Raw genomic sequence first — 24,564 nt, 5'->3', positions numbered from 1 at the left:
ACATTGATGAAGAAACCAAATGTTATAGATCTCAGCACCACATTTTGAAGGGCTGAAAACATATCCCATGTCCAGCAGACCATGAAAAAGCAGGAATATCTGTAAATGTGGTTGGGTCCTGAGAGAGAGGACAGGGCCCCTCAAGTACTTCACTGAGGCTGAGATGCTTGTAGGGCCAAGGATGCTGCCAGGAGGGCCTCTGGAACCCAGCCCAGAGCTTGAACCACAGTTCAGGACCCCAGGGACACTGGTCCAGGACGGGGGTCTAGAGTGGTCCTACCATCTCTGACTTGCTCACAGGGGGACTGGTCCAGGAGAGGAAGTCCGGAGGAAATCTCAGCTTTGGATGGGACAGACAAGTCCCTGGAAGTCCAAGAGAGCTGTGCACTAGTAGGGGTAAGGAACCACTGATGAGGATGGCCAGCCTTACTATGCCAGGTGCACACCTAAGTCCCTTCCATGTGTTATCTCACTGAATCATCATCATGGGCCTCAGAGTCTGGTTCTCAGACAGGGGCATGCCTGCTGAAGGCACCGATGGGGCTGCTCACCCAGGCCAGGCTTGTGAGGGTGGGGGAAGGGAACGCTGTCCTAGGAAGTGGCTTCTTAGCCCAGTGGAGGGAGGGCCTGACCTCCCTTCCATCCCCACCTGTCTTTTCCTTTCTCTAGGAAGACTTCAAGGGGTCACCTATGGCGTGTGCCGTGATTCCCAGACTAGACAGAGGGTCCCGCTTTCTAAGCTTCCATTCCTCACTGTCCCCTCATCTCACCTTGCCCCAATCCCCTTTTACAAAATTTCCAGGCTGAAAATACATTGGAGTGGCCCTTTGTACAGAGACAAGGAAGTGGAAAAATCAAAGGACTGCTCCACAGTTGCCTGGCTGGTCCTGGCTGAACCTGGAGACCCAGACCTCCTGGGTCCCAATGCAACGTTTCCCCACCATGTGCTTCATGGGCCTGCTTGTGAAGCTAACTAGGCTGAGCTCCAGGCTTTGGGCTCTGCGGTCCAGAGAAGCTAAAGACAGTTCTTAAAGTCTCGGGTTTGAGCTAGGCTGGAACCAATAGAAACCTAGGCTTTTCCCACTGGTAAAGGCAGAGTTTTTCCTGTTCTGCCTTTGGTGGCTGTATTTTCCTCCTTCATTGTCCAAAACTATCCCAGCCTCTCCCAGTGTTGGCTTTGCCCAAACTCCCGGTGGAAGTGGCCGTGTCATTGTGTGGTTTGTAATCGGGTGGGGCATCTGTGTGGGTGTGTGATGATCCAGTGTGATAGCACATCTGTCTGTGTCAGCATCTGTCTGTCTGGGTGTGATGGGACTCAAATGCTGGGGCCCACACTCCCTCCACCTTCCCCGCCCTCCCCCATCACTCTCCAAGCAGCTGTATCCCACCACCAGGGAAAAAATGTCCCTGGCAGCCGCAATGCCCGCCCCAGGCTGGACCGGCAGCACAGGTGGGGGCGCTGTGTCCAGCTGGCTCTGTGACAGGGCCGCCCGGGAGGAGCTGCCTCTCCAATGTCCCCCATTAGTGCCGCCTGCGGCAGCTGTTGCCCTCAGGGACGGGACTGCCCAAAGAGGAAGTGTCTGGAGGCCAGGCAACCGGTCCACGGGAGCCCTCCTGTGTCCAGCCTAGGGCGCAGTCCAGGGGAGTAGGACTGACCAGGAACCCTTGGAGGGCAGGACCCTGTCACCTACGCATCCCAGGGTGGCCCATCAGTCGATATGTCCTCAGCACTTACAACATGCCAGGAGCCGGGGCCAGGCCAGGGGCTTTCAGGGCGGGCGAGCAGAAGTTGCCACAGCAGGTCTGAGCTGTCTGGGAGCTGCTGTGGGAGGGAGGAGTTTGCTTCTTGGAGAGGAGAACTCTAGTTATTAGAAGCCCAAAGCTCACTGCACTGAGGAGGTAGAACCCAGACACCGTTCATTCACCCTCCTGACAACAGCAAGTGACCTGATCAGGGTTGTGGGAAAAGCCCAGAAACACAGTTTTGGTGATTTTGAGTGAGGCACATGTGTGTTTTGGGGAAGGCAGGGTGACATCTGTGATGGGTGTAAAAGGATGGGCGGGAAGCAGGGGGAGGTGGAAGGGCAGAGGCACAGCAGTGGCAAAGGCGTGGCCGTCAGAAGGGGCATTTCCAGCTTAGCTGCATTGGGGTGGGTACCAAACATGGTGGGGCAGGGAAGGCTTCGGGGAGGAGGGAAGAGCACTGTAGGGGGTTGACATCCATGAACCCCGGAAGGCCTTGCATTCCCCTGCCTTGATCCTGAAGGCCAGAGGCCCGGAGGTGGAGGGCCAGGGATGCTGCATCCAAGACAGCAAGGAAACAGGGGCTCAGTGTGTCTCGGGATGCCTAGCCTGGCCCCTCCTCCCTCAGCGCCTGCACCAGCCACACCTGTGGAGCCCCGAGCTGAGTACCTTGAATGGTGCTGTGTGACCTCACACAGGTCACTCCCTGTCTTTGAGCCTCAGTTTCCTCACCCATAAACTGAGGGGGTTGGGCTCTGTGAGATCTCAAACAGTTCCCAGTTCACCTGCCAGCCCTGACTAGCTGATAAGGTTAGGTAGAGGATTGTGACACCAAGTCCAGCCTGGGAGGGGCAGATGCTGTGATCCAGTAGTGATATCTGCCTCCTGAGGTGGGTGTGGCACACACACCTTCTACCTTCAGTTTTCCTAACACTCTACTTCTAACAATGGGCAGAAGGGTGAGGGCAAGGACCAACCTTCCATGAAGAGAGGTTCTCCCAGTCCTAGTGACGAATCTTCTGTGTGTTCCTCTAGGGCCAAATGTCTAGATGGAAGGCAGGTGTCTTCAAGCATCCACCACTTGGCCTTGTATACACAAAGGCACAGCCACAGGTTCATGAGGAAGAAGAGGGAGGGTAAACACCCGCACATCTGAGTTCTTGGTCCATTTGTCTTTCTGGCATTTTGAAAAATGCATGCATGCCCAGCTGCATTTATTTATAGCTAATAAGAAAGAAAGTTTTGTTGTTGTTGCTTTGTTCGTTTTTGTTTTTTTTTCCTGAAACAAAAAAATCCATAAAAATTGTCAAGAAAAGAAAAAGACAGGCCAAAGGGAGTTGATGAGTTACATGATTGGGTTTAAATGGAAACGAAAATCTTGAGAACTTTAATCGGAAAATAGAATATGTCTGTGATATGTGTGTGTATTTGTGTGAATGTACCTCGATGTGTGTGTTTGTGAATGTGGTGTACGTGTATAACACATGTTGATGCACAAGGCGGGTTTGTGTAGTGTAAGTGTGGCATGAACGTGTGTGAAATGTGGTAATCACGTCTCGAGAGCACAGAAGTAGTTTGTGTTCTAGGTCAGTGGTGTGTGGAGTATGTGCAGCATGCCTGTTGTATATAGTGGACATCACAATAGCCAGGTGTGGTGCGTACGTGTGCAGGATGTGTGTGCATCACGTACGGGTGCAGGATCCTTGACATGTGCATTCTGGGTAGGCACGTGATGTCCTTGCTCCGGGATGCACTGGCCTTGAGCAGGCCCTGGTGATGATGTCAAGTGTCATCAGAGCTTGAGAAGGAAAAGCCCCGAGTCTTTTTAAGGGCTTGCTCTTCCAAGAAGCAATCAGGAATTTCTGGGGTCTGCTTTCCACACCCTGTTAAGTCCAGACAAGCAGAAAAAGACTGGGTCCAGTGGAAACCTAGCTGCCAGCTCGTGTAGGCAGATTAAGAAGCTTGCAGCTGGCCGCTTCCAAGAAAAATTGCTCACCAAACTTTTCAGACCTTTTCTCCACTTGGGCAAAGTGGAAAAGGTTCCCAGTGGCTTTTTACTTGGAAGTTGGGCAATTTCCATGGTGAATTTGGGGCATACCTTAAAAAAAAAAAGTAACTCCGTGGTAGGGAGGAAGATTGCCAGACAGAGCTTCCAGCACAAAGGTTCACAGTAAGAGCTGTTCCCTCAGCACATGGGAGGCCACAAAATGTGGCAAATCAATCTCTCTTAGCTGCCTTCAGGCAAGATGTCCAGATGATTTCAGTCTCCCCAGACACGGGGGGGAAGAGGGCGTGAAGGCCACTCTGCTGTGTGCCCCTGCAGAGCGCAGGGCACCTTTTTGAGCTTCTGATTTGTCAAGAGGGTTGTCAGTCAGAACCCTTTCTGCTGCGCAGGACTGTGGTGTGAGCCCAGAAGCCACGGTCCTGAATATTTTTTGCCGAGTTGAAGGGACAGTCCCGAGGGGCAGGGTTGTTCCTGGCACAGGGCCTGCTACCTAGTAGGTGTCCAGTAAATAGCCACTGAATGAATGAATGGCCCAGGAGGGACCGTCCAAGAGCAACAGCCTGGTTTCCACCCACCGCCAAGCAGAGCTTCCAGGGCAAGGCTGGGGCGGACGTGTCTGCCTGTCCAGCTGTCGGGTCTCCCCCTCCCCTTTTCCGGTCCTTCTCTCCATAAGCTCGGCTGGTTCCCACGCCCTCGCTCAGGGACTTCTGCTGTCATTGTTCCGCTGTTATCAGGACCCAGGCCTCTGCCAGCCTAGACCCTTCATTGGACCAGGAAAAGGAAACGGAGAAAGCAGAAGAGGAGCTTCAAAGACTGATGAAAAAAAGAGTCAAATTTCAAATGCAGCTGCTTTGTACAGCCTCAGGTGAGGAAACCAAGGGTTTGGAGAGGGACAGGGACATTCTACCTTAGGTGGAAAGGGAGAAGAACAACAATGACCATCGTGATTATGGTAACAGTAGTATCTACCTTGTAAGTGGGATATATGGTGGGATAATATTGTTTTATATATTAACTAGACTTTCCCCCCAATATTTTCTTGTACTCCTTAGCTCCACCCACTTCCTGGAGCTAGCTGGCTCTGAGGCACATAAAGAGGATGTGAGTGTTCCATGGCCCCCGGACTAGTGAAGGGGACCTCAGGAGGCCGCTGAGGGCTGGACGCAGCAGACCCAGGATGCTAGGTGGGAAGCCTGACCTCGTCCACTCCAGCAGTGGCTCAGAGAATAGGCTAGAATTCTTGGATTTTGAGTTTCAAAAGCCAGACTGTAGAACTTCTGAAAGAAAAAGAATGGAGGTGCATGGGCATAGCTCAGTGGTAGAGTGCATGCTTAGCATGCGTGAGGTCCTGGGTTCAATCCCCAGTACCTCCATTAAAGTAAATAAATAAATAAACCTACTTACCTCCCTCCCCAAAGACAAAAATAAAATAAAGAAAAGAAAAAGAATAATCATTGAAATTTCAAACTCAGTGGGGAAACAGAGCTAAAAAAGGGTATCTGAGAATTCCCCCCAAATGCAGCACAAGTTGGTAAATAAGTGGTAAATGAGGAAGAGTGAGAGGTGAGGAGAACAGAATGAGATGGTCCAATCTATGCCATGCAGAATTCCAGGAAGAGAGATCGGAAAGAATGAGAGTCACTACTCAGAGAGACAATGGCTAAGAAATCTCTAGAACTGAAGACAGATGTGAGCTTTCACATAGCAGAATCGTGCTAGGTTCTGGGCCATCTGGGCAATTCCAGATCTCAAAGACAAGGCTTTTGGGTCCCCTTGTTCCTAAAATCCCTTTCTTCTGAGCCCCTCAGCGCCTAACCACAGTACCTTGGTTTCTGCAGTGGATCTTAGACTTTCATTTGCCATTCTTTGGTGAGCAAATTTTACCTCCTCCTTGAAACTCGGAGCCTCCAGAGGGTATGAGCCCTTCTCCTGACCCTGGTACTGGAGAAGGATGGCAAGATACCCGGTCAGGTATCTGGTTAGAGTCCTGGGGAGGTAGCTCAACTCCTCCTGTCCCACTTTCTTCATCTGTAAAATGGAGTTAGAAATACTTGTTCAGGGCACTCTGAGATTTACACACTAGTTGATTTCCTCAGACACTGCGTCCCTGTCCTGTTTAACCCAATGCCTTATAAATTTCACTATTTATAATTCTAAATCCCCCGCCCCCAACCAGTTCTGCCTATTTCTTTTTCTTCAGATTTTCATGAAAAACCATAAAACAATAGCTTTCAAACTTGGTTTTAGCAGCAGAGCCCTTTTGTCAAATAAAAATGTATTGTTGGAAAGCCAATTCAGGCAGAATACAGGACCTGCGGGTTGAATTGGGTTGGGACGGAGACCCAGAGCCCAGTTGGCTCATTTCCTCTTTTTGCCTTAGATCACCCCTGGGACACCGTGGCTGGAACAAAGTTAGAAAATCATGCATCAAAAGCTTTAATGCAGCTTTCCCCAGAATGTGTTTCTGGGAACTCTGCTTCATGGTGTTGCATGCAAAAAGGGTTCCATGGTCAAATAAGCTGGAGAAACACTGGTTTAAACAAAGTTAATTGGGTCTCTTCAGATTTCTTTGAGACTTTAATATTTGCATTGTGCCCTGGGAGTCTTTAAGTGGGTAACTGATGTGCTGAGTTCTGCAAACCTGCCTTTTTTAAAAAGGACTACTCCTGTAGGCTGGTGCTAGTGCAGAACACACTAGGGGGAATTCTGGGAGAGTAACAACAGCAATAATAATAATTCCTCCTGTGTCTCCTCATCAAGATCTAGTATAGAGCTAGACACTGAAAAGGAGAGGGGGCAAATAACTACTCTGGATCAAATATAAGCTTTGATCTCCCCTAGTCGCAGAATTTTGAAAGCCCAGTGATAACCAGGCCTTCTTTCTTCCTGCCTCTGTCGTGCAGCCGCGAACACGGCCTGGCTGGCATGGACGTGGCGAGCTGCGGTTCTACTGATCAGTTTTTCTGATACCTCTGGCTGGGGCCCAGTGTCTGTCCCAGAGCTGAGCCGACCCTTTGGCCCAGGCAAGAGGCCCCAGTGCTTCAGCCTGGCCCATGAGAGCTCTGGGAACTCTGGTTCCCACTTGCCCACCCCTTTCCCGGCAGCCCAAGAGGCTACCCAGGCTTCTCTTTCCTTTTCTTACTGGAGGGAAGAATTTCTGGAAATGCAACTGAGCCAGTAACAATGAGGCAGGATGCCCCCCTCCTGCCCTGACCAGGCCAGCCCTGCCAGTAGACCCAGTGCCTCTCAGGGGTTGGGGCCCACAGAGGTTAACCTCTCCAGCCCGTCCATACCTTGTACCTCTGTAGAGGCAGGAGTCGGCCAGCCCAACCCAGCCCCTCCCTGACTGCCCTTTCCCCCGCAACCCCCTCCGCTCCCTGGCTGCCCTTCACCCCCTCAAGCTTCAGGAACAGGACAGGCCCCTGAGGCAAGGGCCCTGGAGCCTCTCTCAAGGCCAAATCCCATGGTGGGTCTGTGTGGTCTCCTCCTGCCCACAGTTTTTCCCTCTTTCTTTCTGATCTTGAACAGTGAGGGGAGGGGCTGCCCCAAGCCCAGGTGTTTTGATGCGACAGTGAACAAAGCTGGGGGTCCAGAGTGGGGCGGGTTGGCCCAACAGGCAGTGCAAGAATGGCCATATAATGTTTTAGGGCTTTGGCAGATGTGCCTGTGGAAGTACTTAGTCTAGCCTGGATGAGGAACACCTTCCCGGGTAGGGGATGGGGTGGGGCACACTTTACTAAGAAGTTTCCCCAGCTTTAGGGCTGAGGATACACGATGAACTGAGACCCAATCCTTGCTTTCAAGGAATTTCCTCTTTGTGTCACTCTGCCTCTCCTTGTCTTTCCCTCTTTTTTTTTTTTTGATTCCTCTGGCTGGCTCCGTCCCACCTTTTTCTGTCTCGGATCCCACATCTTCCTGACTCCCCGCCACGCCCTACAGGCTTGCTATTCCCAAGAAAAGTGACTAAATGTTAGAAACTCAGCAGACCCCCTTCCCACAGCTCCTTGGCTTTGTGTCCCATCCCTGGGGTCTGGGGGCCTCAGGACAGCTTCCCATCAAAGTACCCTGGTGTGTCTGCCAGCTTACTTTGTTTCTCTCCTCAGTGACTCTGTTACTATGGTTACATCCACATCACCCTGCCATCCTTCCTGGGGGGAAGTTGGGCAGGAATTTTTGTACTTTAAAAAGTTGTTATTGTCTGAGGGGAAGCAGCCAAAAAAAAAAAAAAAAAAAAGAGGTGTTTTATCTGCAGACTGGACTTGGCTTTCCGTCACAGACTAATAGAGTTTCCAAGGAAGGGATTCAAGGGGAACTCGAGTCCAGAGGAAGGAGCAAGGGCCTGGGATGTCTGTCTCTCCCTTAGACTGGGTGCTCCCTGATGCCATGGCCATGACCTTCAGTCTGGGTTCCTTGAGGGCAGGGAGCCCTGCCTCTGCCATCTGACTGGAGTGTGATGATGCAGAGGCCCTGCCCGAGCCCCCAGCCCTGAGCAGGCCTGGGGAGCCCAAGGAGGTCCCTGGATGTTGCAGAGACCAGTGTTCCCTGGGGCTTGCTGGTCAAGAGTCACCTCTTTCCAGACTCATCTCCTCAACCATCGCTGGGCTACCCCCATCCCCATTCCTATGCTCCTGAGCCCCAGAGATCCACCACAAAGTCCTCAGCCTGGCCCTGGCCCTGGCTTCATCTGCCCAGGCTGCCCTGCCAGGCTACCCTTTCTGCCTGATTGTTCTCCAGCTCCCTCCTCAACCCACATAGGTCCTGGGCTGTCTCCCACCTCTGTACCTTTGCTCAGGCCATTCATTCCCTGGGCCTGGAGCATCCTTCCCAGCTCTCCACTTATCAACTTCACCGTCCTTCCTGACCCAGGACTAGTCCCAACTCCTAGCAGCCTGCCTTGATTGCCCCACCCCACTCTGGCTTCTCCTCCCTCCTCTGTGGTCCTGCCACGGCCAGGTGCCTGTCACTTGATGAAGACCGACATCTCCACTGCTCAGCTCAGCCCCACAAAGACACATGGGCTGGGAGGCAGGATGATGGATGAGGCCGCAGTGGCTCCCTTCCCTGCTGCGGCTGTGGTTAGGAGATCTCCCTCGAAGAAGCCTGATATTTTCCAGGAATTTCCTGAGGGGAGGGGACCAAGCATTCTGGAATGAGAGCCAGCTGTGGGGTTGAGGCCTGGGGATGGGGAGGAGGGGGTCTGGGCTTCCTGGCTGAGTCAGCGACCATCCCCAGGTAATTTATGGGCTGAGTCAGGGCTGAGGGGAAGCAGGGGTGGGGGTGGGGATGGGAAGGGTGGAGGGGTGCCTTCTAGGAAGCCTGTCAAGGAGAGGGCAGCCTGACTGGCTGGAAGTGAGACTGGCCAAGCCCGGCACAGACCCCTCTCCCTCCAGCTCTGCCTGGAGCCTGCAAAGGCAGCAGCCAAGAGAGGGAGGGAGCTGTAGGGATGGACACAAAGCAGCAGAATAGGGAGGCCCCTGGCAGGACCCGGGGGCTCATGAAGACAGAGGGGGCTCAGCTGACAGGGAGTGGATGTGAGCAGCCCTCAGGGAGAAGCTGGAGGTGAGGAGAGCTGTACCCCAGCCTGAGAGCCGCCAGTTCTTCCCTCTTTCCCTGCCTGACCCCTTTCTCAGCAGCCTGGCCTGTGCTGGAAAGTGGCTCTGGCTTCTGATCCCCCTTCTGCCGTGGACCTGCTGGGCCACATGGGCTTGGGGCCTTCTCCTCTCTGCGCCTCAAGTCCTCACTTGGACAAGGTGGCCTGGCTCCTCTGAGCCCTGAAGTGGGGCTACTCAGCTAGAGCCAGGGAGTCCAGCTGGTGGTGCTGGCTTGGAAAACCAGATTAAGCAAAAAGAAAATACATATATGTGCATGTGTGAGTGAACCATGCTGTACACCAGAAACTGACGTAATATTGTAAATGGACTATACTTCAATTTTTTTTAAATGAATAAGAAAAAAATTTTTAATTAAAAAACAATAAAAGCAACCCTGGGGGAGCTCCCCTCTGAGGCCCACTGCAGGGCTCGGCCTTGATGCGACGTGAGGCTGGGGTCAGAGGACTGGCGGGGAGAGGCTGAGCCTGGTTACTGTCACCTCCAGGTTGGAGGAGCTGCGGGGGATGCGGGGCAAGATGTGTCATCACACACAGGCACACAGCCACACTACAGAGTCCCAGGAAAAACCTGTTTCTACCCACATCACCCAGCACGGGGCCTGGGGTCTCACAGAAAGGTGAGTCCTGATTTAAGCTCCTAGGAGGAGCTCTCTCTTCTGGACCCCAAGAGGAAGGGGCTCAGCTTTGTCATTCATGCACAGCTGTTGCATCATCATATCTGTTGCAGAATCATCTCACAGCACATTCCAAGCAGGGCCTTGCAATGTTGGGGCTCCACTGGCCTTGGTCTCAGCAACATGGAGGCACCCCCAGATTGCTGAGTTTCTCGCTCTGGCTCACGGCTCAAAGTCCCCAAGCTGGAGAGGAGTCTCTGTGAGGATGGTAGATTTCGCAAATCCTGGCTTGGACAAGAGAGCTGAAGAAGAATGTGGGGGATACGTGATACTTTGCACAGGTATACAAAAGGTCTCTCATTTTGTGTATGACTACAAAACTGCTTTTCTTGGTAAGAAAGACCAGCCAAGATGAAATCTGGACAGGAGGGTCCTTAACACACAGAAGGGTGAGTGCCATGGCCTCCATCACCACCTAGCTTTGTCCCCTGGCTGTTCCATGGAGCAGTGACACCAGGTAGAAGGCTGTTGAAATTATTTGGGCAAGAGATGTCAGACCAGAACTGGTGAGAGGTGGTTGGGCACTGGAATAAGTTGGAATCCAGCTGACAGGCTCCTCTGATGGATAGGGCATGGAGTCTAAGAGAAAAGACTCAAGGAGAATGCCAAGGTTTTGGCTTGAGCAACTGAGGGCATGGAGTTGCTATCGGCTGAGCTAGAGAATGGGTTTTGTTGAACAAACATTTAATACATTGTTTTTATTGTCAAGAATCTGGAACAAAGTAGGGCATCTGAGGGGTCCGCACGTCCTACAGGGACCTCTGGCTCATCACACCGCCTTCCTCAGTCCTAGGGGTCCCACGAGGCCCTGGTGGAGAAAGAAGGGGGCCCAGCTTCCTGCCTGGGGGCAGGGGAGGGGCAGCAGCCTGAAGGGGCTTGGCCAACCTGAGTCCTCTGGGCTGACAGGGAGGACCCGGGGCTTAGGCAGGGTGTGGCGTTAGAACAGGAGGGGCCGTGTGTGGGCCTCTGTCTGCAGAGACCCACCTCTGGCCCACAGAGTCCCCGTCTCACACCCGGTGTGCTGTTTCTAGAGCCTTCTGGGGGAAGTGTCCGCAGCACCAGAGGACGGCTGCTTTGATTCTCCCGGCCACAGCCTCCTGCAGGCCTGGCTGACAGAGGCTTGCCTGTGCGTCCCGGGCAAGCGAGCGCCTGGGGACTCATGGCCAGAGAGGCTATGAGGGTGGCTTTGTGCAGCTGCTCAGGTCGCCCCTGGCCAAATCCCCCTGCCAGGAGAGGCCTGGTTGGCTGCCAAAGCTCCTGAACTTAGGTTACCTGAGGAAGCAGCCTTGCAGCCCGCTGGTTTCTCATTTCTCCCCTGACCTTGGGCCTGCTTGACCGAGGGACCAAATGCCCTGCCTCCCCACCTCAGTGGAGATGAAGGACACAGAGACAGCTTGGTGGGTAGAGCCAGGAGGACCACCCTTTGTGAAGGTGCATCTTCCAGGGAGCCTCACCAGACCTGTAGAGTCTGGGTCTCCAGTGGGAGGCCCCGGACCCTGCTCATTTACAGAGCCCCTCTGGTGATCTGATGGGGTTTGGGAGCCCCGTGCGCCTCACACAAAGTGGGGAGACACCAAATTTGAAGAAAGTCAAAGATGTGATACACCGGTCAGATGGTAGGTGGGGTTAGGACGGGTGTCCTGGCTGTCTGAGCACAAGAGAACCCTGGATCTTTGAGGGCCCTCAGGGGGCACTGAGCCTGAAACAAGGATAGAGCCCCAGAGAGGGGATCACTGTACGCACTCAGACAAACTAGAGGCCTGAGCAGGGCTCCAGAAGCCAGAGAGAAGCCTTGTGGAGGTGTCTGGGCCCCAGAGTGGGAGCGGGGGAGACTGCTTCTCATGGCAGGAGAGTTGTGGGCACATTGCTCGGAACCCAGTTCCTTCTCTGAAGAGCGGAATCCTGGCAGCCAGCTCAACTATATGAGGGACCCTTGGCGTTTCCTGCGCCCCAGGTTGGGAGGCAGGATTTGGGAGGCTGGAACTGGGGCTGGGGTGGGCCTGGGGCCCGAGGTGGGGAGAAAGTGGTCCCCCCTCTGGCCCTCACGGGGTGAGCCCTGGAGCTGCTTGCTCTGCACCTCATGATCTGCTCCTCCTCCCTGTAAACTCTTAACCTCAGTCTGGAGAAAGGTGATCTCCAAGGGCTGGGGCTAGCCCGCCAAGAAGTACATTAAATACATAAATGTTCTCTGCCCAGATTTTATCTCCTCAGGATTCCAGAGCATAAGACAAATGGTCTCATGTCCGGCTGGGAGGTGTAATTCATTCTCTCAGGTGAGCCCACAGCCTGGGGACGAGGTTGGGAGAAGAGAGGAGGATGGTTTGGAGCACGTGGAACATGCAGACTTGGGCCAGGTGGGTGGCGTGCAAGGCTCAGCGCCAAGACCTTCAGAAACACCTGGTCTTCCCCGGGGTCTGCTCAGGGATGGAAACAAAACCTAGCATCCTTTAATACAGAGAGTTGATTCCTGAGACTTATTCTAGGGGCATACCTGCAACACGTGTAAAGACTTAGCCATGGGGTTGTTCTTCACTGTGTATTTACAAGCCTGAAAAACTGGAAGCAACCTAAATGTCCAACAAGAGGGGACTGGTTAAGTAAATTATGACCCATCCAGAAAATAAAACGCAATGCCCCCTTTAAAAGATGATGCTGTTGAAGAACAGTTAATAACCTAGAAATAAGTTTATAGCAGAGTGAACAGAAAAATTAAAAGCTGATAAATATAGAAAAAAATCTGATTTTGAAAATATGTCAATTCACTAAAAATGTTTGAAGGATGTGCACCAAAACATTGACTGGTTGTGAGATAATTTTAGATTCCCTCTTTTCCCCTTGCTTTTATTTGGATTTTCTTATCTGAATTTTTAACTTTTTCTTGAGTCATCATACACCTACTTATATACCAAGGGCAAAATGATTTTAAAAAATTATTGTTGTTGCTATTATTTTACATACCAGAACCTCCAAGATTTTGTTCAGGAAGGAGAATTTCTGGGCAGGAGGGACAGCTGGCCCATATAGCCCTAACTCTGTCTCCCTCTGCTCACTCTCCCCTTTAGGTCACTTTTCTTCGTCCCCACTGCCTCCCCATGGCTAGCCCACCAGGATGTCACCGTCCCATCAATTCTCTGGACCAAGCAGAGCTAGAAACCCAGTCTTTGGCTTCTTTTAGCAGAGCACAGCTAGGAAACCTGGGACGGTTATGCTAGATGGTGCTAATAAACCCTCTGGGGAGACAATAGGAACAGAAACACAATACCTAGAAGGACTATAAACCCACCTCGACTCCCTCCAGAGGCCAAAAGGCTAGCAGGGTCCCCATCAGAGAAGGGAGGTTACCATTTGTGAGCCCCCACTGGGCCACAGGCACCAGATAGGACACTTGACCCCTGTTGTCATACACCTTTGGGGACCCTGCTGTGGCAGCCTACTCTGAGCCAGAAGACAAGAGAAAAGCAGAGGGACTGGGGCCAGTTTCTACCACCTGGTCAGGTGTTGATATCAAGGCTGCAGGGAGGCAGAGTGTTCTAGAACTCCAGCCATCCCACTGTGCTGGGTGCTGAGTGTCTAAGGCTGATCTCTGCTCCTAAGGGTCTCACAATCCCTTGGGGCCAACCGATGGGCACAGCTAACAAGCATATGGCAAGGAAATCTTGTCATTTCCAACAACGTGGGCGAACATGGAGGACATCACGCTGAGTGAAATAAGCCAAACCCCGAAGGACAAGTTCTGCGTGATCTCACTTGTATGTGGAAGTTTAAAAAGTCCACCTCACAGAAGCAGAGGATGGACTGGTGGTTACCAGGAGCTGGAAGGTGGAAGGAAATGGGGACGTGTTGGTCAAAGTGTTCCAAGTTTCAGATACGCAGTATGGATAAGTTCTGGACACCTACTGTCTAGCGCAGTCACTGTAGTTAATATTACATTATATACTTGAAACTTGCTAAAGGAATAGCTTTTAATTGTTTCCACAAAGAAAAGAAGGTAATATGTGGCATGACAGTTGTGTCAATTAGCTTGGTTGTGGTAATCATTTCACAACACATACATATATCAAAATATCATGTTGTATGTCTTAAATAAATGCAGTTTTTATTTGTCAATTATACTTCAGTAAACCTGGACCAAAAAAAGGAAAGAAGGAAGGAAAGACAATGTATCCCTACCACACAGATTTGTTAAGTAAACTAAATAAGATAACGCCGATAAAAGCTGGTCACACGATAGCCTATGAAAAATAAGTGCTGCCTGGGAAATATATGTACTTTCTGTTTCATTTTGCTGCGAACCTAAAACTGCTCTAAAAAGTAAAGTTTAAAAATTAACAAAAATTTTTTTGTTAAAGAAAAGCATATGGCCTGACAGACAAGGAAGACTTCCTGGAGGAAGTGACATTTGAGCTGGACCTTGAGGGATGAACAGGTGAGCCAGATTTCTAACGGTGGGGAAGGTGGAAAATGCACTTCAGATGGAGATACTGATTTTCTGTGGAGGGAGCAGGAGGCCCACTCATCAGTTGGATATGAGGGAGTGGAGCACATGGCCTTGATTTGGGGTCACCCCTGGGACAATGACACTCCTAGAAAGTAGAGAATGAGAGGAGATGGGGTTCAGAAAAGAACCCTGGGGCACACGACCACATTGGAGGTGGGGTAGGAGAGTGTTAGGAGGGGACAGAGGAAGAGGATCTGAGAGGCGGGAGGACCACCAGGGGAGTGAGCCGACACAAGATTTAAGAAAGAGCAGTGTGGGAAATATCCAACATTGCCAAGAGGGCTGGGTGGTGGGGTGCATGGGGCAGAGGTCAGGAGGTGTATGACTTTCTTACTGCTGTGTAACAAATCACCACAAACAGAGTAACTTAAACAATACAACTTTATTCTCTCAGTTCTAGAGATCCAAAGTCCAAAATCAGTCTCACTGGGCTGACGTCAAGCTGTTAGCAAGGCTAGTTCCTCCGGAGGCTCCAGGGGAGAATCTATCTCCTTGCCTTCTTCAGCCTCTAGTAGCGGCCTTTGTTCTTTGGCTTGTGGCCCCTTCCTCCATCTTCAAAGAGCATCACTCTGATCTCTGCTTCTGTCATCCCATCACCTTCTACTCTTTGATCTCCTGTCTCCCTCTTAAAGAACCCCTGTGATTCCATTAGACCAACTCAAATAACTCAAGATAATCTCCCCATCTCAAGATCCTTCATTTACTCACACATGCCAAGTCCTATATATGGTGGCATGGACAGATTCTAGGGCTTGGGATGTGAACATTTTGCATATTCAGCCTTCCACTATTCAGGTGGCAGGAAGAGATGGGAACAGAGAAGGTGAGTGGAGACCATTCAGCAGGAAGCGAGTGAGAAAGAAAGGAACGGAACAGTCATCCAGGGAAGACCACGACTGGTTGGAGAGAAATGGTTTTTAGGATCTTTTTTCCCAGATCCCATTGCATCTCCTTTTCTCCCTCCTGCCCCCAGCTAATTATAAAATTGGAAACATAACTGTCGATTCCATAAGGTACGGCTTCCCCTCACTCATGCTATCTATCCACCCAGGGGTCTTCCAAGCCACGTAAGTTGAAAATCTGCATTTTTAAAAGATTGATTCTCATTTTATTTCCAGATTTTCCTTAACTAAAAAATCAAAGCTGATTATATTATTAACTTTTCAAGTTCAAATATTGATGTCCAGTTTAGAAAGGTGATGATTTAATTCACGTTCCTCAACATCCACTCAGTCCCTTCTGAAAAACGTCTTGCTGTGCAACTGATTTTAATTCTTCAACTGATTTTACATGTAGCTTAATTTATTCCCCAGCTTTATTGTGGTATCATTGACAAGGGATCTACATTTTTAAGCCACAAGGAAAAGTAACCCAGAGCTACCAAGAATAATACTTTATTGACTTGGAACGAGTTTTGGAATCTGTATTTTTAACCAACGAGGTGATTTTGATGATCAGACAGTTTGAGGTGGTTTTCCTCCCTCCCCCTTTTCCTCTTTCTCTTCCCTTCAGTAAACTGTTTTTCAACTTTGTTTTTCAGTGAAAACCATTTCCTCCTCACCGTGGACTCCATCCAGAGGCTGCGCCCATCTCTCCCACGTCAACAGTGCTGTGTCCTTGGCGAAGGACAGTGCGCTCATTCTGGGCCTTTCCCTTCTTCCTCGGCCAAACCCCTGCTCCTGCACCTCCGGGCAGCTAATAAAAAGGCTGAGTTCCCCGCTGCAGGGAAAGCCCCCGCCCGCTGTCATTCTCAGGGATGAGTGAATCTGCAGCTTTTCTTGCCTCCCTTACTTGTAGCCAGCTTTGTCCCAGGCCTCAGGTGGCAGAATCCAGCCACGACCAACTTCCAGAGCCCAAAAGTCCTGAGTGAACCTGCAGACATGCAAGGGCTGAGTGCTTCCTGAGTGAAGAAAAGTCTTCCCATGAGAAGGCATGAGTTGATTTGGGACAAAAAGCACTTGTTGGCCCAGGAGGGCGGGATTCGGGGGGAGCCCCGTGCTGAACGGAGGTGGGTGGATGTATTTCCTTGGCTCGCAGAGCCTCTTATTGGGTGGGACCAGCCACTCCAGCCAGTAGCCACCTGGCCCAGCTCTGGGAGATGTGGAGAATGAATTTCACAGTGATTTCCACAGGGCCATGGCACTGAAACAGCTGCAGGAGGGGACACAGCTGGCCCCCACCCCTTCCTACAGAGCTGCTCTGGAGGAATGCCACCCTCCCCATGGGAAGCGAGAGGGTCCTGTTTGCTGTGGTTCCAGGGGCCATGTGAAGGTACCTCTAAGTGAGACCCCCATTTCTGAGGGCACTGGTTGGCCTTTATTAAAATAAAACCCCACCATAACTTATTCCAGAGGCTCCCAAACCTGGCTAAACACCAGAATCACCCAGGATATTTATTAAAAACATAAGATTAATACAAATGATGGGTTGGGGCATCCATCCCAGACCTAATGAATCAGAATCTCTTTGAGGAGGGCTAAGGCTGGAATTAGTGTGGATCAGTTTAATCAGGCTGCTTTCCCGATTCCAGAGGTCTGAGCTCATAGAATGAGAGCATGAAGAGGGAATGGCGGGTACTCCAGTGAGAGAGAACAGAGTCACCGGACAGGGGCATATCCGTGTGCCAGAGAACTGCAGACTTCCCATCATCTTATTTCATGAAAACAAAGGTATATCTGATTATTATCCTCATTTTGCTGATGAGGACATAGGAGCTCAAAGAGGTCACATAGGTAGGAAGAAGCAGAGCAAGAACTCAGATTCAGGTCTTTCTCTTAGCATCTCTGCCATGGAAGGGGTAATGTGAAGCCTGGGTACCACCTTTGGAGTTAGAGCAGTACATGGCCAAATTGTAGCACCAACACAGTGTGCCTTGTAGTGGGGGTGGTTATGCTCAATGCCTAGCATGCACTGGGCTCAATCTCCAGTTCCTCCATTAAAAAAAACCTACAGTGTGCCTTCCGGACCCCTGTCTCTGGTGGGCTCAAGTCCCCCGTACACACTCCCCTCATGTCAGTTCTCCAAGCACTTGTGGACACCGAGGTGGTCATGGCACCCAGACAGAATGGGTCATGGAAAGAGCAGAGGGCTGAAATCAGAAGGGGGGTTTCTGGTCCCAGCGCCACCACCCAGAAAAGAGGATGGACTGGGTGATCTGTAGGGGCCCTTCAGCTCTTAAAAAGCAGGCTCAGTGGAGCCCAGTGCCATCTCACCAGAACTGCCCCTCTCCCACTCTAGGCCCCTCTAAGGCCGTAGCTTTCTCTTGACTGCAGGATAGTCAGTTCCTCACTTGGACGTGATAAGCCTCTCTGTGGGGTGATGGGAGCATCAAGGAGGGGATCTAACCTCCCCAGACTTCAGGGAAGACTTCCTGGAGGAGGTGGCACCTGAGTCAGAGCTATCCAGGAGAGGAGAATGGAAAAATATCAAGCAGCAGGAAGACCATGAGCTGAAGCATGGCTGCCTCTCCTGACACAGTATGTGCAGGTGGACTTGGTGTTTTAGTGTGTCTGAGGGTGTAAAATGCAGCATCACCAGCCCCAGGAGGCTCTCCTGACACCTTGGGCAGCCTCATTTGTCTCCCACATTGGGAACTCTGGGGACCAGTGCCCGGCACACTGCTGGGGAGGGGATATTTACATGGTTGTCTCCCCAGTGGCTTCTCACAGGCTGAGGGACTGACCCTTCCAGCTCTGTATCCTGTGCCTGACATGGAACCAGGCACTGTGCCAGACAGGAAGGGAGGGAGAGAAAGGAAGAAAGAAAGGGAAGGAGGAAGGACGGTCTGGCCCAAAGAGGCACTTCACTCGGGAGGCCTCCGAGGACACGAACCTGTCCGACTGGGTCCCACTGGACTGCCCAGGCTGGGTCAGTGTCATCCCTCTCTGATTCTCCCTGGTGAGGGAGTTTTAGGGTCACGCTGTGACTGAGTGGCCTGAGCTCTGGGAGGATGAGCCAGTGAGGACCACTGCTGGGAATGAGTACCCACATCCCTGCTGCTCTCATTCAAACATCTTGGATACCAACCCAACACCCCTGAATCAGATCCAGGATTCTCACCCCCATGGCACACAGATGGGCAGTTGAGAAACCCACCTTGGAAAAAGGCAAAATTCAGATCCTAAACTAAGTTGGGGCTGGAATGAATTCTTCACCAGTTGAGAATGCCCCTCAGGTATAGACTGAGGGGTGAAGGCCCCAGATTGGGGTGTCAGATTCCTGGTGCTGGATGCAGAGGAGGCAGGGATCCCCTCCAACAAACAGAAGAGACCATATGAGTCCCAGAGACTCAGCGATGTGTAGAGAAGAGAGGGGCGAGGCCTATTTCATCGGAGGGCCAGTGAGGACAGACACACTTAGCTTTTTAGCATCAGAGCTGCAAGAGGCCTGTGGAGACTGACCCTCTGGAGCTACAGGTGAGGAACAGAAAGGGACACTTGCTGTGGAAGACTGCATTAGTGGCCTCCACTATGTTCCGGTAACCCCCAGAACCTGTGAATGTTCTTACATGGCAAAAGGAACATTGCAGATTGATTAAATCCCTCTTAGGCTGGGGATTATCCAGGTGGGTCCAATGTAATCATGAGCATCCTTACAAGAGGATGCAGAGGGTCAGAATTAGAGAAGAAGGTGATGCAATGACAGAGCTGAGATGAGAGTGATGCTCTTCGAAGGTGGAGGGAGGGGCCACAAGCCAAGGAATACAGGCAGCCACTGGAAGCTGAAAAAGGCAAGGAAACACATTCTCCCCTGGATCTTCCAGGAGGAACCAGCCCTGCTGACACTTTGACTTTAGCCCAGTGAGGCTGATTTTGGACTTCTGACTTCCAGAATTGTAAGAGAAGAAATCTGTACTGTTTTAAGCCACTCAGCTTGTGGTGATTTTTCACAGCCGTAACAAGAATCTCTTCCACTTGCCTAGAGATGGAGAACTAGCAAGCGGTCGAGCCTGTTCTGGACCCACAGGCCCTGCTCTGTGGAACCCCTGTCCCACACTGCTTGGGGCTGGGCTAGAAGTACAGGGGAGGCCCTGAAGGGTTGGTGAGATCTGGGGCTCTGAGAGGTGTACACGTGTGCATGTGCATTAGAGAAAATAGAAGAGCACACCTTCCTGCATTGGGAATTTCTGGGCAGACGATCCACCAAAGGCATGTCAACATTTTTCTCTCAAGGAGAAAATAGCTCAATCCCTGTCAAAAAAAAAAAAAAAAAAAAAAGGAAGAAAAAAAGTCACAGTTTCACACACACACAACCATGGCCAGACTCATGGGTCCTGGGGGAAGAAAGGTACCCCTCCTGCTCCAGGCATCTTTAATTTTCACGGGGCAGGGAGCGCAGCGGAGGGAGGCTGGGGGAGCCGTCAGCCGGAGGACTGTGGACACACTGTGACATCTGGATTTCCCCAAAGCTCTCGGGGCCTGTGGAGTGAGCACTCACCCCCACCGCTGTCCCCACCATGCTTCCCACTTCCACGAAGTCTCTGGGAAGATTTGACACATTTTTTTAGCAGTGGAGAGCAGTTGGAATTTCCAGCTTAATGCCAGATGTGGTGCTGACTGTGCTGGGGAATTTGGCCTAGTAAAGCATCCGGGAGGCCCGTCGTCCCCGTGGACCCCCCAGCACTGGCCTGCACAGTTGTGCGTGTCCTCACTCTTTGTCTCTGGGTCTCGCAGTGAGGTTTTTCTGTGGGGAGCTGGAGAGAGCCCAATGCATGTGGTTTTCACACGTGTGGAGAGGGCTGGGTGGCGGGTGGGCCCGCGCTGGCAGGCTGGAGCCCACGGTGCCTCTGAGGCCGGGAGTGGGGCCATGACAGGGAAGGAACCGAGTCAGTGAGGAGCACTCTGGGAGGCTGGATCTGGAGCAGGCTGGGAGAGGGTGAAGGAGGACTCTGGGAATTGAGGGGTCAGTCTGAGCTGAGGTCATAGCTGTTGCCTGGCCAGGGGCTGCTGGGAGAGCAGGCAGAAAGAAGGGTCCTTCACCCAGCCAGCGCACCCTAGTTCCTGGTGCTCAACCCCACAGACAAGATGTCAGGAGAAGATAGCTCCTTGGCAAGGGTGACGGTTCCAATGGGTCCCTCCGCGAGACTGCAGGAGGATCAAGAATGTCACCCCCTTATGCCAGCTTGTCTGTGATTGCCCTACTTAGCAGGCAGAATAATAGCTCCCAAGATGTCCACATTCTAATCCCGGAACCTGTGACAATGTTATCTCACAGGCAAAAAGTCTTTGCAGATGTGATGATGTTAAGGATCCTGTGATGAGGAGATTGTTCTGCATTAACTGGGAGGGTCTAACGTCATCACGAGAGTCCTCACAAGAGGGAGGCAAGAAAGTCAAAGCAATAGAAAGGTGACGTGACAGTGTGAGTGCAGGCAGTTTCTAGAACGTGGAAAAGGCAAGGAAATGAATTTCTCCTAGAAGGAACACAGCCCTGCCAATACCTTGACTTTAGGCTGGTGAGGCTGATTTTGGACTTCTGCCCTCCAGTACTGTAAAATAAACTGGTGTTGTTTAAAACCACTAAGTTTGTGGTGATCTGTTACAGCAGTGACAGGAAACGAATACACCATCCCATTGCGTGCTGGGTGCTGGGCTCTGCCCCACTCCCTTTGACAAGCGTCTCTTCAACATGACACAGGGTGAGGGGAGTATCCCATTTGTCCTCCCTGAGCGGCCCTGGCCTGGGCACCTGCACAGGCCACCTACGAGAACGCCAGGAGGGGCTGCCTCCCGCCAGCCAAGGTCTCCAGCAGATAGCAGAGCTGAGCCCTGTCCAGGACCCCAGACTCCTGGGCCAAGATCTTGCTCCCATGGCCACAGCCTTCCTTCACCCGCGGATGAACCAGCCACGGGCCTGTGGTTCCTCCCCTGCAGCCCTCATCTTTCCCCCTATTCTCTGGGGTTCTGCTCTCCACTCCCAACAAGGAGAATGACATTTTCAAGCTGCAAACAAGGGAACCAGAACAGACAGACAGACAGACACACACGCACGCACGCACGCACGCACACACACACACACACACACGGCTCTGAATGTACTCGCTTCCTGGGAACCAGATATCAACTCCACCTGCTGTAAATGGGATTTTAACAAACTCAGGGGCTGTGCTGAGTGTGGGCAGGAGGTGGCCCAACAGGGTCAGTTTGTGTGGACGTGGGATGGTACAGAGGGGACAGAGGGCCCTGAGCCCCTGTCCCCAAAGTTGAGATTTCACAGCACATCCTGTCACTTATTTTTCCCCTCTCTCCTTACAAAGCCAAGCATAGATACCTAGGCACAGATCAGACAGGCACCGCATGCCCATAGATAAACACAAGGCCGCAAGCAGTGCTGGCGCGTGCAAAGGAGAAATGAACAAGCACACGTGCACAGACGGACACCACCCAACACACATGCACATGCCCACGCGTGCAGACACACCTACTGCACACACTGGCACACCCACATGGGTGCACACAGACACAGACACCCCTGTGCACGAGTAAAGAGTACCTGTGCAAATGGATGGCTGGTCACCGCCATGAGTAGAGCAGACTATCCAGTGCTCCTGGCACCTCCCTGCAGGGAGGGAGGCAGAGGCCCTCCCTCCTCAACCCTCCAGAGCTCTGCTTTGAAGCCCTCTGCTGGAGAGGTGAGGAACAGGCTGCCAGGCCCTCCTTGGTTCTAGAGCTGAGCCATCCTGGACTGGGGATTTGGAGGGAAGGAAGATGATGTGAGAAAGGGGACCAATCAGAGCCAGCTCCCGGGCCCTCAGCATCCTGCCCCGACCTTGTCCAAAGGACTTTCTGCAGCCTCCAATCTAGGGCTGAGGGAAAGATTTCTGCCAAGATTCCCCATGGGCCCTAGCCTCTTTTTGCCAGACACCAGGCCCACACTTTCCAGGGGCACTGCTAGTGTGGCTGTATGTAGACGAGGGCCCTGGCCTGGCAGCATCACACGCCCCCGTCTCTCCAGGACAAGGTGCCTCCACCTTCCTACACTCCGGGAGCCCACGTGGGCCCCACCCCACTCCCTTCACCTGACCTGCCACCCCCTGGGTCTCTGACTCTGCTTGTTCAAACCTCCACCTCCTGTACCTTCTGGTAGGAACCACCCTCCTGCTCTCAATGATTTTTTCTTTGCATTTTCTGCTGGGAGGATGGGGAGGAAGTGAAGAAGAGCTGGGCTTTGGAGTAAGATGGATAAACCTGAATGCAGATCTCAGCTCAAAGGTGGGACTGACTCACCAGCTCTCGGGCACCTAACCTAACTGCCTGCAGTCTCAGTTTCACCAGGTAGAGTGGAGATCAGGCTACTTTTATGGCAGGGTGAGAGCATTCTCCCAGCACCAGAGCTGGTTTAAGGGGTGAGCCAGCCAGGCAGCCGGCTAGGGTGCCATCCTTACAAGGTCCTCAGAAATCACTGGAAATATGAGATGAAAAAAACTGTGTCTGGAACTTGTTTAAGGGTCAGTTGGATATTATGCTTTAATAAGCTACTTGCAATGGGGTGGTGGGGGGACCGCAAAAGAGCAAGCCAGAATAACAGTAGTTGGTCTCTAAGCTGTTTCCTAAGGAGGGCAGGGCAAGGTCTCTATGGTTTTCGTCTGTCCAATTGCAGCATGCAGGTTTGAGGTCAGAACTGAACTGCTCAGAGGAGATGGAGTGTTGCCAGCAGGGATCCTCTCCTCTGCCCACTCCCCTCTTTCTCCAAGCAAAGATCAGTTGCACTATATTAAATTTGAACTGATATAAAAGAATACCAGTTTGATGAGACATAAAATGATCAGCTTGCTTGGGGGACCCTCATGCTTTGCTATGCGGCCCTTCCTGACACGTGGAAAGTGCTTAATAAATGTTAGCTGGGTCTGTCTCCCCAGCCCTTGGCCATAAGATTTCTCCCCAGGCCCCTCCACTCAGCTCAGCCCTTCTCGTATCCTCTCTGGCTTGTCCTTGGGTCCACATCATCACTTGTCTTCACTCTACACGCCCTCCCCCCAACCTTAGCCCACTGCCCCCCACCCCATTCTGCAAGCCTCAAGGCTTTTGGTAGGGGTCAAGATTTCCATTTCTTGGGAAATCAGATGGCTCTTCTACGTTACCCTGTTTCAAACAACAATGGGTAGCCACTATCTTGTCCCAAAAATTATCTCCTTATCTTAAATGTCTGCAATCAGGCAGTTCCAGCTTACCAATGAGTTATATTTCAAAACTTTGTTTCTGGGAAGTTGATTAGGGTTCCAGACAATGAGCCAAAAGAAAAATCGAGGACTCAGCATTATGAAAGGGGCTTAGTTTTTGAGGTTGAGCCGTAAGTGCTCATTTAATGCATCACAAGGCTAGGCTGCCACACACCCACATGGGGGAAAAAGAAAAGCCTACTGTTGCAAGACCTGTAGGTAGAAATGGAAAAATAACAATGCGGATCTAGAAAAGTCTGTTTACTTTTTCTTGAAAGCTGGTGCTTGAGGGAAGGCAGGTTTCTTAACAAGAGTCTGAGGAGGTGGGTGGGACGCTCTGAAGGAAACACCGAGGTGCTTTTCAAGGGCTTTAGAGCCTGAGAGCTTTTATTCTTCATCATTCTGAAGAATCTCTCTGACGTTCAGTCTGCCTTTTTCCTGACACTCACTCAGCCAGGATTGTTTGGTTTGAGAGAATAAACCGGGGAAAGGAAATTGGGGTAGAATTGCTAGAAAGGAGATGAAGTAGATTCAAGGATGTGTAATTTGGGTTCTAAAGATGGCCTGCGGAAGAATCAGCTTAACTAAACCAATCGTGGTAAAACAACAACGACACCAAGAAAACAGAGAGAAAAGGGAGATGACGCGACAAATGTGATCCCAACCCCAAAACAAACGAAAGGAGGCTGGAAGCCGGCCAGTTCCAACGCTGGCCACCAGGTGACACCCCAGGCCCGGGACAGCTTGGTTGCAGTTGTGGCTGATGGAGGGGACAAGGGTGGCCCCAGGGAAGTAGGGGAGTCACAAGTTTGGAAATACAAGATGTTCTCGAATTCCAGCCTCATTGCAAGGGCTTTCTGCCAGTATACAAGGCGG

General features: G+C 51.6%; 2 long non-coding RNA genes across 7 annotated transcripts in view; one reads left to right on the top strand and one right to left on the bottom strand.

Annotated features, from left to right (window-relative positions):
• LOC116668959 overlaps window positions 1-24,564 on the bottom strand; it is a 199,235-nt gene that overhangs the window by 7,469 nt on the left and 167,202 nt on the right. Inside the window, exons 4-6 of one of the 4 annotated variants that reach the window (XR_004326281.1) lie at window positions 22,023-22,214; window positions 5,573-5,776; window positions 2,721-3,022 (exon numbers count right to left, since the gene is read on the bottom strand). This is a non-coding gene — a long non-coding RNA (uncharacterized LOC116668959). The remainder of the gene's footprint in view (window positions 1-2,720; window positions 3,023-5,572; window positions 5,777-22,022; window positions 22,215-24,564) is intronic. The other 3 variants (XR_004326280.1, XR_004326282.1, XR_004326283.1) reach the window with 3 other exon arrangements.
• Window positions 4,401-21,647, top strand: LOC106729874. 3 transcript variants are annotated; one of them, XR_004326279.1, is made up of 7 exons: window positions 4,401-4,613; window positions 4,801-4,932; window positions 9,845-9,976; window positions 10,087-10,314; window positions 12,230-12,306; window positions 14,383-14,459; window positions 16,072-21,647. It is a non-coding gene; the product is annotated as an uncharacterized LOC106729874 (long non-coding RNA). The 3 variants fall into 3 exon arrangements; XR_001366296.2 differs by lacking the exon at window positions 4,801-4,932; XR_004326278.1 differs by lacking the exon at window positions 4,801-4,932 and having other exon boundaries at window positions 12,230-12,387.

Source organism: Camelus ferus, chromosome 15 (genome assembly GCF_009834535.1).
Source record: "Camelus ferus isolate YT-003-E chromosome 15, BCGSAC_Cfer_1.0, whole genome shotgun sequence".
Lineage (NCBI taxonomy): Eukaryota > Metazoa > Chordata > Mammalia > Artiodactyla > Camelidae > Camelus > Camelus ferus.
This window is presented reverse-complemented; position numbering and strand designations above follow the sequence as displayed.